Source organism: Ambystoma mexicanum, chromosome 5q (genome assembly GCF_040938575.1).
Source record: "Ambystoma mexicanum isolate Mex_15411 chromosome 5q, UKY_AmexF1_1, whole genome shotgun sequence".
NCBI lineage: Eukaryota > Metazoa > Chordata > Amphibia > Caudata > Ambystomatidae > Ambystoma > Ambystoma mexicanum.
The window spans coordinates 827980721-827996005 of record NC_090933.1 but is presented as its reverse complement, the minus strand read 5'-3'; positions in this window follow the sequence as shown (position 1 = coordinate 827996005).

Here is a 15285-nt window from a genome sequence, read left to right as displayed (position 1 = left end):
CCACGTTGGAAACGTAAACAAAATGTGATTGGATGTAGGAAAGCATCAAGAGAGTTTGTTTCGGTGGGGGTTTCATGCATCCATATCATTTTCTGCCATCAAAAGCACCTATACAATAAGTATCACTGGTCCCTCTTCAATTTACTTCAGTCTTTAAGCCAAACCCGGGCCTTTCCCCTTAACACACTGGCATGGTCTTCTCTTACTTCACAACCTGTAGCCTACATTTCAGCACCCCACTCAATCTTTCTGTTCCCTAACCCGTACAGTGTCACCTGTGAATGTGGTTCTTTTAATGTCCTTGCACCTCATTACTGAAATTCTCCTCCTGATATCAAAAATATCACCAGTAGGACTGATTTCAAAATTGAATGCCATATCCTCATCCTGGAAGGTGCACCTCTCCTAACCCAGCCGATTATCCCTCCTCCATGATCACTTGCTCCCTGCTGTTCGTACTGTTTTCAAGCTGTATATTTTGATTTGCTGCACCCTCTCAATGCAGAAAGTATAGTGCAGTGCCAGTGGGAATCATGAAATTGAAAATGACTGATACCTGTTGTGCTGTATTTTATCATGTTGTATTTTGTTGAACAGTATTGTGTAAACTAATTTTAAAAATAACAAGGCCAAGTATGTATTCGAAATTTAAATTAGCTAATGCAAAGGGGCTGCATATATTTCTGTATAGAACGTGGTAGTATTTAAGTCATACATTAAAGAATTCTAATTATAAGGGTCATTAATATAGCAGTCCAATTTTGTCATTACTCCTGAGGAGAGAGCTTCCTCACAGCTAATACATTCTCTTATGGCATGTTAAAAGGCATCAGGGCAATGGGAGCAAATAGGAGGACTCGAGAGGTTATGAGTAAGCACAGAGAACATATTACTTACTCTGTCCAATCTAAAACTGCCATGCCAAATGATGCTGAAAGTATGGAATTTGCTGAATATTTAAAGTCAAACAATTAGGACTAGAGGAGAGTTTTTGGGAATCAGTAAAGGAAGATAGCTGTGCATCAGGAGAAATGTAGATTGGGGTTGGTTACAGCTGGAAGTAGCTGAAATACATTTACGTTGGAAAGGCATGTTCTTTTGGTATCTGATTGCAGAAGCCTTTCCGAAATCAAATTTCTCCAAATTGCTGGAGATATATTTTGGGAAGAGGTGGAAACCTGAAAGGAAGAGCCGGTCTGGCAATGATGTTGTCATTAAAGGGGGGAACTGGGCCTGCAGATGAAACTTTGGGTGTAGGTATACTTAAAATAGATTGTCCTAGAAACCAACATTGTGCAAGGGATACTTTTCTCTGACAGTAACAAATTGTGTATTTATTTATTTATTTATTTAAATTTGTTTGTTTAGTCTCATAAAAACTTCATACATTTACATTACATCATCTAAAAACATTTTAACAAATAAATAAATTACACATTTGCATTTCACATGTTCACTGTGAATATTACTGATCTTTCAATGTACATATTTCACACAACATGATCAAATCACATCCTGTAACTCATCAAATTATCATTTACTAAAATATTTACTACTTGTTTACATCACCATTATCTAATGTCAATTTACATCTTTGGGTCTTGAAATAAGTTTAACAGTAATTCACTTAAAACCATGAATACTCTAAAACATACAATCCTATTAAAACCATTAATCTGCTATATGTTATCACGCTTTACCTCTTTACTCTGCCAACTAATTACATTAGGTACATTTAAATACCACCTTATGGTACTAGATCACTCCCGGTGAGACTTCTTTAAGCCTTTTCTTTAATGTGTGACCACAATTGATACAGGGCTATATGCACCCCCTGGCTCTCTATATTCAAACAGTATAACCAAAATGTGTCACTTTGAATCCCATCATATTCATGTACAAGGTGACCCAAAATTGTCATGTATTCTGATCCTAAAACTGAACATTCTGTTAGTACATGTCAGGGAGTCTCCAGCATGTCAGGCGTCTTACAAATTCTGCAGTAACTTTAATTCCTTGGGAGTTTTAATCGTGCACCAATCAGCGCCAACAATGGTAACTAGTTGGTGCGCAGTCTCAATCGAAAGAATCTCACCACTAGATTTGGACACTTTCTTAAATATTGTTGGGTCTGCAGATAATTATGGGACACTCCAATCACATATTTGTAACTGTGGAGTGTTTGCAGATGCTCATAATTGCAGGCCCAATCACAATTTTGTAATTTTCCTAATTAATATATGCCTCAGTATCTCATAAGGAGTCTTTCTTGTATCATCAGGTGACCATCCTACAGCCTTAAATAGTAACTTTGTTAATCTCTCAAAGCTGTCATTAGTACACATTCTATTTTCCAATAAGCAGAGTAGTTGACACTGTGCGGTAGACTGTATTTTTAGATGTAAAAGCCCACACTGCTTCAACAAATCACCTTTCAAAGACATTAACCCCAGCTCTAGGCATATATATTGAACTTGAACAGAAGGACTATGTTTCAATATTCTTTTCCAGAATTGTCCTTCTACTGAATCCAACCATGACAAATCTCTCATTGACAAGGCTTCCAGACCATACAATAGTTGGAGAGAAGCATTGTTTATAAAGTATTATGATTCCTTCAAATGTGAAACCGCCTGTTTCTCTAGCAATTTGTCAATCTTAGGGCTTTGGTTTTCTTGGCCTCTATAATATGTTTGTAGGTACCACTACCACTCACATCAAGACCATGGTAAGGGCATGTTTCGACATATTCTATTTTACCTATTTTACCTAATTCTGTGGTGAAACCCGGCCATTTCACCTTTTTTGCAGATATGGACATTATTTTGTTTATTGCCATGTTTATTTTAAGTTTGTTCTCTAGTGCATATTTGCACAATGTAGAGAACATATTTTTCACACCCAAATATGTGTAATTCAGAAAGATCAAATCATCTGCATAAAGTAGATATGCCACGAGTGACCTGCCCCATTTTGGGCAACATCAGACACAAGGTGTTCATTGTCCAGGCAAATCAGTAATATACAGGTTGTACAGCAGTGCAGCCATAGTACTGCCCTGACGTACTCCTTTATGTACCGGTATTTGCATTGTTGTGATGCCTTCTTCGGAGAGACGCACCCGTGCCTGTGTACCCTCATGCAGACACTTCAATATGTTAATCAATCAGGGTGTGCACCCCAAATTCTTGAGTTTACTCCAGAGTCCCTGACGATCTACACTGTCGAACGCAGCTGAAAAAATCGATAAAGATTACGCATAGTGTTGGACCAGCTATGTCTCGTGTTTCCTCAATAATCAAATCAAGTATTCTCTAAGGTTGTGAGTTGTTCCGGCCCGTTCTGAACCCTGTTTGAGTATAGTGTAGAATCTTAGCTTCATCAACCCATGTATGTAACGCATCACGTACAAGTGAAGAAAATAATTTGCCTGTAACATCAATGAAAGATAACAGCCTTTAGTTCTCCGGTAGACTGTGTTCTCCCTTTTTGTAAACAGGCAAGAGTCTCGCATAATGCCATGATTCTGGCATACTTTGGTTTTGACACAACTTGTTAAACATCACACACAAGATTCTAACAAATTGTGTATTAGCTACTATGTTTTCAGAGGAGCAAATTATATGTGGGTTTGTGATTGCAGTGTACAATACATCTCGCAAAATTACAGGAATTGATAAACACGTAAAAACCATATCTTATATAGATAAATCCTGAATATAATTTTATACTCCTACCAATGGAATAGTAAAGGACGTTATTTTCTCCCCTTCACTCACAAGAACATAATGCCAGTGTAAACAACCAATGTTGTTTTTCAAAGTGGCATTGCAAAGAAATAGAGGGGTTCAACCTTAAGTGGCCTTCTAATGGCAATTCACGTAAATTTGCTAATTTCTTTATCATTTCAGTTTTATAATCTTTTGCTTGTGTGACACTTTAGTGCATCATGGCATTTTTTGCTCTCCAAAACAAGAGCTTCCACCTCATAGTAATTGCCAGATATTAAAACCGGGACACTGTTATTTTCAAAAAGCCTTGTCCATGGTGCTGATGTAAAAATTGTGTACTTAGATCACCAGACACTTGCAACAGAACTTAGATTTTTAGAATTTATTGTATGCAACTTCAGGGACATATTTCACCCTTATTGTATGCTGGCACAATTTCATTAGTGCACAATAGGATAATTCTCCACATATTATTGATTTATTTCTTTTGTGTTATTTTAGAGAATTACATATCTAGTTTCAAGTATCCACAGATATTATATGATCCCATTTTTCTCTAGATTAGTAGTATATGCATATATATGACATTTTTTGTGAGAGGAAAGTTGCATTTCTTCTCTGTAGACAAGCTGTGTGACATCCCCAGCATTGAAAGTTACAGAACTTGTTTAAATCTTTTGATTCATTATTTTAAATAAAACAGAACAGAACGATTAAAAAATAACCTGGTTCTTGGCGAAGATATTGGGATGGGATTGCTGTGGTCAGGATATTAAATTGGGGATATTTCTCCGTAAAATGCACCATTACAGTAGGTATGGCACATGGGAAGTTCCCATCTCACGTTCTTGTCATTTTATTTAATTATTTTATTTGAATTTGTATTTACTGCTGCCTTACCCAGAGGGTCTCAGAGTGCCTTACATGGTCCAAAGATTGAAAAAGTAGAAACTGAAAAAAGAAGTTACCAAATGTTTTCAGGAAAAGATAGGAAGATTAGGATAGACAAGTGATATCAGTGGAGGAGGGCAAGGTTGGCTGACAGTGTAATGAAATCAAGCTGTGATCATTGTCTATGAGGTGACTTTGAACCTTGCAGCTGAAATGTCAGGGGTTTTGACCCATGTTCGAGTTATTATGCTGCAATATTTGGGGCTGTAGGCTCAGAAAATCCAAGATGGCTGAAAAAGCCCACATTGCACCAGAATCCAAGGAAACCGTGCAGTTTTTGCACGCACCATAATAGTCGCCTAACCTGCCACCCACCAGTGCGAGTGTGGTGGGCCAGAAGCGCCATGAGTGAAACGTGGTGCCAAAGGAAAAACAGCAGTGCCTGTTAGCTCAAAAAGCGCTTTGAAATCACCTTTGTTTCTCTGAAATGCAAGCTGAAAATGCCTATTTTAAACATTGCAAGATATTCAAAAATCTCACTGAACACCAGCAGACATTTGGCAGAATGAAGTCTTGTGTGCATACAAAATCTGCAAAGATGAAGAGCCCAAAACAATGTTTATAACAAAACTGGCTGAGCTGTGGATGTCAGCAGCTTAACTGAAATTGGATTTAAAACCACTAAAATCGAAATGTTTAAAATAAATGAGTGACCTACTGTTGAGTGTCACATAGTTTGCAACTGTTAAATGTCATAGTTTTGAACCTATAATCAGCATTCTAGCTGCATGTGTAAAAATTGTAAATTTGATTTGGATGTAGAAAACTGGGAACAAAAGTGACATTTGGCTGAAGCCTGGCTTGAAGAGAGCAAATTCTGCCCGGCAACTACCCCCGACAGGAGTTGAAACTTGCTCAGTCACTCTTCCCAGGCCTGGTTGCATTCTGCTGCCCCACCAAAAGGAGATGACACCTCCCTGATTGAATCAGGGGAGGAGCGCCTAGGACTGGAGGGAAACAGGACAATGAGCCTTCCATGGCTCAGGCAAATGTTAAATTAGGGGGGGGTCATAAATGGCTTCCTCTTGAGAGAAACGGGGAGGGGCAGTGCCTCTGTGAGCAACTTGAGTTGGAGGAAGTGGAAAAACCAGAAATTCCACCATGTGCTTTGGGAAACCACACCCCTCTGGGCCAGAGCATAATTTTAAAAAGATGGATAATTCATAGTACGGACTTGTCAAAATTATATAATTAATATCATTATTCTTGTGATTTTTCTGTGCACATTTTAAGAGGTGTTAGGACTCTGTACCATGTTCTGAGGCAAAACCCCATGAATTATGGAGATTGCAGACACGGGGTTCATGCTAGAAAAATTAAAATTTACTGGAATATGTGTAGAAAGGCGGTGCGGTCTACATCTGTGTAATTTTTGGTAAAAATCCAATATTGGTAATCCAACTAAAAACGAAAATAAGTTGCCATTTTTGAACCCTGGCTCTTAGAAACATCATAGTTAGAACAGAGACCTACCCGAAGTAATATATGATATGTACATGTAATGTCAACCACTTGAGTATTTGGGAAATATGTTTAGTTATGAAAATGACTTTCTAACGTAAAAGCAAAGGGGAGTGTTCGTTCTTTGGAGACATAAACATGACACCTGATGACATAGGATGACTCACTGCTCCCTTCTCAAATCAGGTCAAAGAGAAATCCTTGACCTATCAAATCAAGAGTGGGTTGGGCATAGAAAGTTATCATCCACACCCATTTTCAAAAGACATAAAAAGAGCCACTGGAAGCCAGACTGGGACATTCATTTTCCAACCTTCAACTGAATTCCTGCGCAGCACGCTGACAGAGAACTCCAGATACAAGAACTCCAGAGATCCAGAATAACTCCAGAACAAAAACTCCAAAGAGCTGAACTCTTCAGCAGGCCTCAAAATCTTTTGCAAACTATTCAACCGCCGAGCTGTGCGGTTTGCTGCTTGGTAAGAGTCCTGTGTATCCAGAACAGAAGCAGTACCCAGAAAGGAGTGCGGTATCCAGAATCCACTTGATCCAGACCAGCAGAACCAGAGACCCAGACCGCTGTGAACAGAACCGGTGCCTGATTGACCCACTAAGCAGAGAGAACCGTAGCTAAACTTGTTGACCAGATCCGTGATGAGGCCATTCCTTTCAAATTTATAGTGTGAGTACCCAGCTTGAACTGTGCAGAACCCATCTCTTAGCTTAAAATAATCTGATTCAAAACATTTGAACCTGTTTAGAACTGCATCATAAGAAATCGTGTGTTCCTCCTGTTGATTCAAACCTTTCAAAGCGCATCTGTCATTCCGAAACTGTAATTTCATTTCTGAAAAACTACCTTTATTGTAAAGCTAAGATTCCCAGCTTTCCAACAAGCTCTAAACTGACTTGCTACTCCTTATAGCGCCTCCGTAATTGCGCTCGACACACTTGAAAAAAAAGTGCCACGATTTGACATATTGCTTCATTTCAACCACGTGTAGAAAGATCTGTCCTTTGCTTCCATTACTGAAATCCATTTTCAACCTGATAATCCCTCATTAATCATTGTTAGTGTGGACCTGAACTGATTTAAAGTATCTCTCACTCACCCTGAACCTCTAGAGGGAATTAAAATCAATTTTAGCATATTTCACTCCCTTGCAAATCACCTGAAAGTCTTTCGCCTGTGTTTCAAAATCATCCCTGGTGCTATATGCTTGCTAGGGGGGAACTGCATTCGTATTGTACTGTGATTCTATTCCTGAAGACTGTGTGTGTTACTTCCATCTCCTATCATTGCATGGAGGGGGAGTGAATTCTAAGAGAAAAGGTGATCATATTATCTTTTGCTGAAATCATATCAAGTTTATTTCTGTACTGCCTTTTATTCATCTTTGCATCTCCTTGAAACCATAAAGTATTCTCAGCTACCTTATCCTCTATACTACTCCTAAGTAATTAAACCAGTGTGCTAGTATAACATCATCCATTGTTGATCACTGTCATATGTCTAAGTGTGATATCAAATATTAATTTATTATAAAAGTGTTGTATATATCTATTGTTTAATTTTTCAAATGAACCTTTTTAATTTGCAAAACAAACCTACTTCTTGGCTCAGTGGGGTTGGGGGGATTCTAAGAGAGCGGCATTATACAAGGATTCATCATCCAGATTATGACTTGTCATAAAAATATATAAATAAGGGCTTCCCTTGAGCAATCCCAGACAAGGCACTGACTTAGTGGGAATGCTTGATTGGAGTCATTAACAGAGTGGGGGCTCGTAGCCGGGGATTAGATCTACCGCTTGTGCAGCTTAATACAGTGTACTAACTGATAGGAATTCATAAATCCTGTTGGATCACCATGCTGTGCTACGCTGTGAAAACACCCCTCAAAAAGGAACGCTCTCAAGAAACGGTCTGTTTTGCAAAATAAAATACTAACTTCTGTAAGTCAGGAAGGAAATCCATTTCCAGAATGACGACACTGGTAGACATCAAAATAGCGAGAGAGCACCTCTTACATAAACTTTGTGAGAGGTGAATGGTCAGAACAGGACCAAAATGTATGGTTGCAGGCAATCACACAACATGGCACTACAACTGGGTCAGATAGCTGGAGAGATGAGGGTCCCTTACATGTGGCCCTGAGTGAACTATATATGGCTCCTAAATCTAAAGATGAGCACGACAAGATTGTCAGGATAGCGGCATATTTATATCTATATATGGGAGCCATGCAGGACAAATGTGCTGAAGGCCAAGATCTGGCGAGTAGGCAACTGCTGGCATTACAGAAGGCCCAATCTGATCTGGACTCTTCTGAGCAGAGACTGTACAGAAGCCAGGATTCCAAAAATGAGAGTAGACAGTACATCATTAAAATAAAGGAGGATATGGATATCCTGCAACAGGAAAAAGCTGACCAGGATACCAGAATTCTGGCCTTGCAGAAGGAGCACCAAGACAGTTTGGACTCCTTACTGCAGAGCCAGAAAAAGCTGGAGCAACAGATCAATTTCAACCAGGTGTGCACAGAGCAGGTAGCCACCCTGCAAATCCAACTAGACAGAGAGAAAGAGGAAAGTAATACATTGATTTTGAAAGACCTGGATACCCAGGCAGAGTTTGATGAAGATCGCCAGAAAGCTGGTGCCCTTCAACGGCAGAGGGACGACCTGGCGGCACAGATGCAGGCTCTTACTCAGGAAAGGGATACCTTAGGCCAGGAAGTCTGCCACTTAAAAAGGAAAATGGAAAAAAATCACCTGGCCCTCCGGGGACTGGGTGACCTCCAAAAAGAGCATCAGAACTTGTTAGAGAACACCAGGAGGGTGGAAGATGCTCTGACAAGAAAGGAGCAGGCCAGTAGGGCTGGTGCCCAGGAGGTAACCACCCTGCAGCAAAGACTGACCCAGTGCTCCAGGACCAATCAGGAGGCACAGAAGGAAAATGAGGCTCTCTGTCAACACAATGATAGGCTCCAGCAACAGGTAGCCATGCAGGAGAGACTGATAGAGTTTAGTAAGGCCTTGGTTGAGGAACTGAAAGCCCAGGCTCTTGCATTGCAACAGCGAGCAGGGGCTGATAGAGATGAAGTTCGCTGGGAAAGGGAAACCCCTGAGCATAACGTCAGGAGCCCTAATACCAGAGGCCTCCACCTCTCCCAGTCCCTGGACTCTGCCACCCCCATGTCCCCTGGCGCACATGAGCACAGGGTCACAGGGATGGCAGATTACCATCCAGCCAAAAGTATGGGACTCATAGGCCAGTACCACCCAGGAATTGAGGGGCGGGCATCCGGGTATGGGCACCCCAGCACAGTGCAATTTAGTGGGGAACCCCCAGAAGAGTAGGCCCACTAAGGGCATCCTGAAAACCTCTGCCCAGTTAGGTCAGTGGGGGGGTACCCATCAAATCCTGGCAGCCAGGAGGGATCTGAAGACTCCTCTGAGCGTCACAGGACACAGGAGACCAGGTCCCCACATTCTCCCAGCCATTCCCAGGCTCGCAGAATCCGGGAAAACCTGGAAGATCAGACGGGCACCTCTGGGAGCAGTGCTTCTGAGTCGGAGGATGTATGGACCAGGGTTACCCGAACCAAAAAGGCCAATAAGGCAAAAAGGGCCTTGCTTAAGGACCCCTTAAACAGATTAAGGCAATAAGGAGTGTCATCACGCCTTATCACAAGAACTCCAAGTATTCTGTTTGGGAACACTTGGAGCTCTTTGAGCAAATGATGGAGACTTTCCATTTGAAGGACAGCAGTAGCTGCATCCAGTACGTCAAATGGACATTCTCCCCAGAATACTCCAGTTTCTTTGCGGGGCTGGAGGACCAAAATCATTCAAGATGGTCCACCTATAGGGCGGCCATCTTGAAACATTTTTCTGTTCATAGAAATCCTCAAGAGGCTCGGAAGGCAGCCTACAATTTGCAATGTGGGGAGGATCAGGCCCCACAAGAATTTGTGCAGGAGTTAAAGCGTGCTTTTGCGCAGACTACAAAAAGGGTGCGCACGGACAGTAAAGAATTTGTTAATACGTTTTTCCATGCCTTACCCAAATACATAATGACCCAGCTCGTGAGAGACTTCCACGAGAAAAGAATCTTAGACTGGGTCATTGAGCAAGCCACCCGCATCTATGAGGTGCAGAAACCGGCGGAAAATAAGAATCAGCCCAAAAACCCCAAAACCAACAGCACCCCTGCTGCTGCCAAGGTGGCCGAGGTAAAGGTTGCCCCCGTTTTAGATTTGGAGATGGGGGCCCAAGAACCCGCCTGCACAAACTAATTCTAAGCCCAGAAGGCCCTCGGGCCAGTCACAGACAGGGAGTCAAGGAGGTAGTCCCACAAATGGGGTCCCTCGCTCCCCTGACTATGTAAGTCCCCGCAATAAGGGAAACAGTCCCATCCTGGGTTATGTGTGGACTCCTCCAGCCCAAGGGGGGGATTCAACCAGGCACCCAACCCAGGGAACTTCCCTCCTAACGTCCCGCTGGAGGGCAGAAATTCCCCAAATCCTGGGCAGAACTTGTTCCCCAGGTATCCACCCAACTTCCAGCCCCAAAATCATCCATCCTTCTTTCCCCACTTCCCTGAGCCCAGACCACCTAATCCGGGAGAGGGGAGGCCAAGGGTGGAGGGGAACCCAAATCTTCCCAACCCGGGGTATTACCAGAGAAGGGATAGCTACCCTTCCCGGGATCAGCCCAGGGGAGAAAACAGAACCCTGTATCAGCCTGAGCGGGTTTCACAGTTAGAACGCCAGGTCCAAAATATGGCACGGGATCTGGGTCACATACTGAGGGCTCAACAGAACCCTCAGATGAGCATGCCACTGCAGAATGCCCCAAACTCTGGGCCTGGTGCTCCAGAACAATGACGGGGCAGCACCCCAATAACCCACCGGTTCCCAGGGAGGAGGCACAAGGGGAAGGGGGTGTAAAGCCTTGGAGGCAGCTTCCTTCCCCATTTGTAAACAGCCCCTGGAAACCCAGGAACCGGAAACAAAATCTCCTACCCCTGAAAGTCTGCCACCCAAGGAGCAGAGAGGAGGTAGGAGAAACAAAGGACCCAAACAGACCCATTTTGTGGAGGAGGTACATGTCTTCCGATTTGAGGGAGAGGGATCCTCAGAGGATCCTGGGAAAAGGATCTTCTCCTTCAGAGATGGGGGAACTCCTCCCAAGGAAAAATGGGTCCCAAGGGATTCCAACCCAGAGTGGGTAGATGTGGGGATTGAGCTGTGGCCGCCCATCATTCTATCCCAGAACCAACAAGACCGAAAACCCCTGGTTCAAACCCATCCTGGGGACTGCCTCCAAAAAGGGGGGGCGGCCCAGAACTGGAACCAGGGAACCCAAAACCGCATCAATAGACTGGGTAGATGTGGGGATTGAGCTGTCGCCGCCCATCATTCTATCCCAGAACCAACAGCATCAAAATCCCCGGGTTCAACCCATTCTGGTGACTGCTTCCAAAAAGGGGGGGGGCGGCCCAGGACCGGAACCAGGGGAACTCGAATATCCTCTTTCAAGTTGCCAACTTTTTCTTGCAGATTCCCATGACTCTCCACAGAATTCTGCCCAAATCTCTTCTCTCCCAATGTCCAAAACCAGAAAATTAGCCCACCAGTTGTCCAAAAATGTGCATTATCTGTGCCCCCTTGAGGAGAAGGAGGGAAGATACTATGCCCCGGTACAGGTACAGGGGCAGGGTACAATTTTGGCACTGGTGGACACTGGATCCCAAGCTACCCTTCTGTCCAAAAGGGACTTTGATGAACTAAATGCACAAAGGGGGAGAATTACCGAATTTCTCTCACCTTTCTTCCAGGACAACTCCAGAACTTTGACGGGAAGGAAATTCCTATCGAGGGGACTGCGGATTTGGGCATCAAAATTGGGCCACAAAAGGTGAAACACCCGGTCATAGTAGTGACTCCAGAGGGCACCCCTTGTTTACTAGGGAATGACCTCCTGAGAAGGTTGTCACCCCTGATAGATTGCGTAAACAAGGTCCTCTGGACCCAGACTAGCTGACCAATAAAATTAAAACAGAGCGTAAACCATGTTAGTTTAAATGGCACCTGCCACATGGTTGAACAAAAATCTGACCAAGCAGAATTTCACTTCCAGAACAACCAAATTCCAGACGTGACAGTAATAGCAGTAGGACAACAGACTGGTGATGTGGGGTCCTCTCTATTTCTGAAAATCAACCTTCCTTCCAGTTTAAGGTGGTATTCCACACTGGAAGGAAACACTCTGAAATTCTTTAAAATCCACAATCAGACATTCCCACTTCGATAGTCCAGAAAGATGTGAAATCAGCTCAGAGCCTGGCTGATGTTCAGCAAATTGGAGAGCGGTTGTTCATCCCTGTTCAGTTAAATGATGGGAAGGACTCTGTTCTCGCCCGAGTGTGTGTGAACAATGGTAAGAGCTTCCTCAGCGAAGCCATGTTCCGCCTACTCCCAAAAGATCCAGCCATTCCCACATTCAAACTGATAGACAAATGGGAAATGGACCTGGTAGCACCCAATTCCAAACATATCCTGCCAAGCAGGTGTATGCTCAAAATCTCCATTGGCAACAAGAGCATAGTACATAATTGTTGGGTCATGCGAGACATCACTGCCGCCTTTTACTTAGGCAGTGACATTCTCAATCGCTTTACCATTAGTTTGGACATAATAAACTTCAAAGCTTGGTCCCGATTAGCGGATAATCCCATGGGCTTTGATGATCCAGAAAAAGCATTTAGGTCAGCTCAATTGCTACCTTATGCAGTTGAAATTAAGATTAAAGAGGAAGTCACCATCCCAGAAAGGACCCGACAATTCTCCCTGGAAGTGAAAGTTAAAAGAGGGCAAAAATTGAAAAACCCTGATGCTTATATTCATCTAAATGCTTCTCACCAACAGCAAGGGTTGGGGGTAAACCCAACACCATTAGTCAACATAGAACATGACACCATTCCAACAGAGGTGGATAACAGTGACTTAAAGAGTATTACTCTAGCCGCGGGCACCATTATTGGAATGGCGGTTGATGACTGACATTTCTCCATTGATTTAGGAAATGAACTGTTAGGACCAATCCCCAAGGACTGTGTTGACAGTGACAGTGAGGACAACACCACGCCAGACAGGATCTTTACCCAGCATGGGGGAACTTCCTGGTGTACACTTCCTGCCCTTATGGTAAGGAAGATGTGACTTGTGACTTCAGGAGGGATGATGTGATTTTCCAGGTCCACGAGGGCTGCCTTTCCCACCTGAAGCCTCCAGTCCAAATCAGCACTCTGACCAGGGACTTCTCCACCCAGCTGGAGGAGGCCGCTGAGATAGCAAAACCAGAAGTCTTTCCAGGCTTCAGGCAGATGGTGAAAGAGAGAGTCAATCTAGCTGATGCCTGCATGACTCTGGAACAGAAGCAAAAGTTGAAACACGTTTTCTTGGATTTCCAAGATCTCTTTGTGGTAGACTCATATGACTGTGGTCGCACCGACATCCACACGACAACAATTCCCACGGACCCTGGCATGACTCCAGTGTTTGTGAAGCAATATCGTTTGTCTTTCGCATCCATGGAGTCCCTTACTGAAATAATTAAGAACCTTGAGTCCCGGGGGATAATCCGTCCAGTACACAGTACCTTCAATAATCCGGTGCTGGGAATATTGAAGCCAAACGGCCAGTGGAGACTCTGCGCCGACCTTAGGGAGCTCAACAAACGGGTCCATACTTCCCGATGGCCTCTGCCCTACATTGACCAAAGGCTGGCCCAGATTCAGGGGTCACAGGTATTCACTGCAATAGCCCTGACCAATGGATACTGGACCGTGCCTGTCAGTAGGGAGGAACAATACAACCTGGCTTTTACCTTTGGGGGCCAGCAGTACACATGGACCCGAACTCCCTTCGGATACCTCAACTCCGGCAATGAATTCAACATTTTCCTATATAAGGCCATGCCCGACCTGGGTGCGAGGGGTAATCTGCCTTATGTAGATGATGTCCTCATCAAAAGTTCATCTGTGGAAGAACACATAGCGGAGATCCGTTATGTTCTGACACAGTTGAGGGCCGCCGGAGCAAAACGTTCCTTTCAGAAAGCACAGTGGTGTAGAACCCGTGTTAATTTCTTTGGGCATGAGATTACTCCTCAGGGTCTCTGCCCCAGGAAAAGAAAGTAGAAGCACTCAAAAAATTGAAGGATCCCACAACTCTGCGGGAACTAAGGAGCCTCCTTGGACTGACTAATTACAGCAGAAAGTTCAATGAGGGCTACGCAGAGATCACTAAACCCCTGATTCATCTTTTGAAGGGGGGGTCAAGTGGGAATGGGGTCCAGAACAATCTGAGGCAGTAAGACAACTCAAAAGAAGCCTCTCACAAGCGCCTTGCCTAGCTTACCCTGTCAGAAACAAGGAGTTCTTCCTGGAGACAGCGTTCTCTAATACGTGCTTGACGGCAATATTATACCAAAAGCATGACAAGGTCAATATAGTAATCTCTTATGCGAGCAAAACTTTATCCTCTGTGGAGGAAAAATTCAACGATTGTGAGAAGGCACTCCTGGCAAAGGTGTGGGCATTGAAGAATTACTGCCCGTTCATCCAGGGGGAACACATCATAGTGGAGACTCCACACCAGCCTCTGCAATATCTCCAAAGTGACAGAATCCGAGCCGGAAATGTGAGTAATTCCCGAATTAATTCCTGGATTCTGTCAATGCAAGGCTTTCCTGTGGAGGTCAGATATGGCCAAAACAAGAAGAGTCCCCTCGCGCAAGGTCTGGCTGACTTACATGATTGTGCCAGAGAAAACTGTCTCGAGGACGAAAGTCTAAAAATCAAGGACAACATGGACGCATACCTTAATTCCCCACACAAAGTCTTTGAAGAAGACAAGTGTGAGGGAATGCCCACTGTCTATGTGGATGGATGCTCATACCATGTTGACAACAATGGGGAGAAAGAACTGGTGGCCGGTGTAGGGAATGCATGGGTGAATGAGTCCCCAGAACCCTCCGCTGGGTACAAAATTGGTCCCCGAAGTAGTCAGGTGGCAGAATTGATGGCTGTGCATCAGTCCATCCTCACTGCTGTCCAACATCAACTCCACGA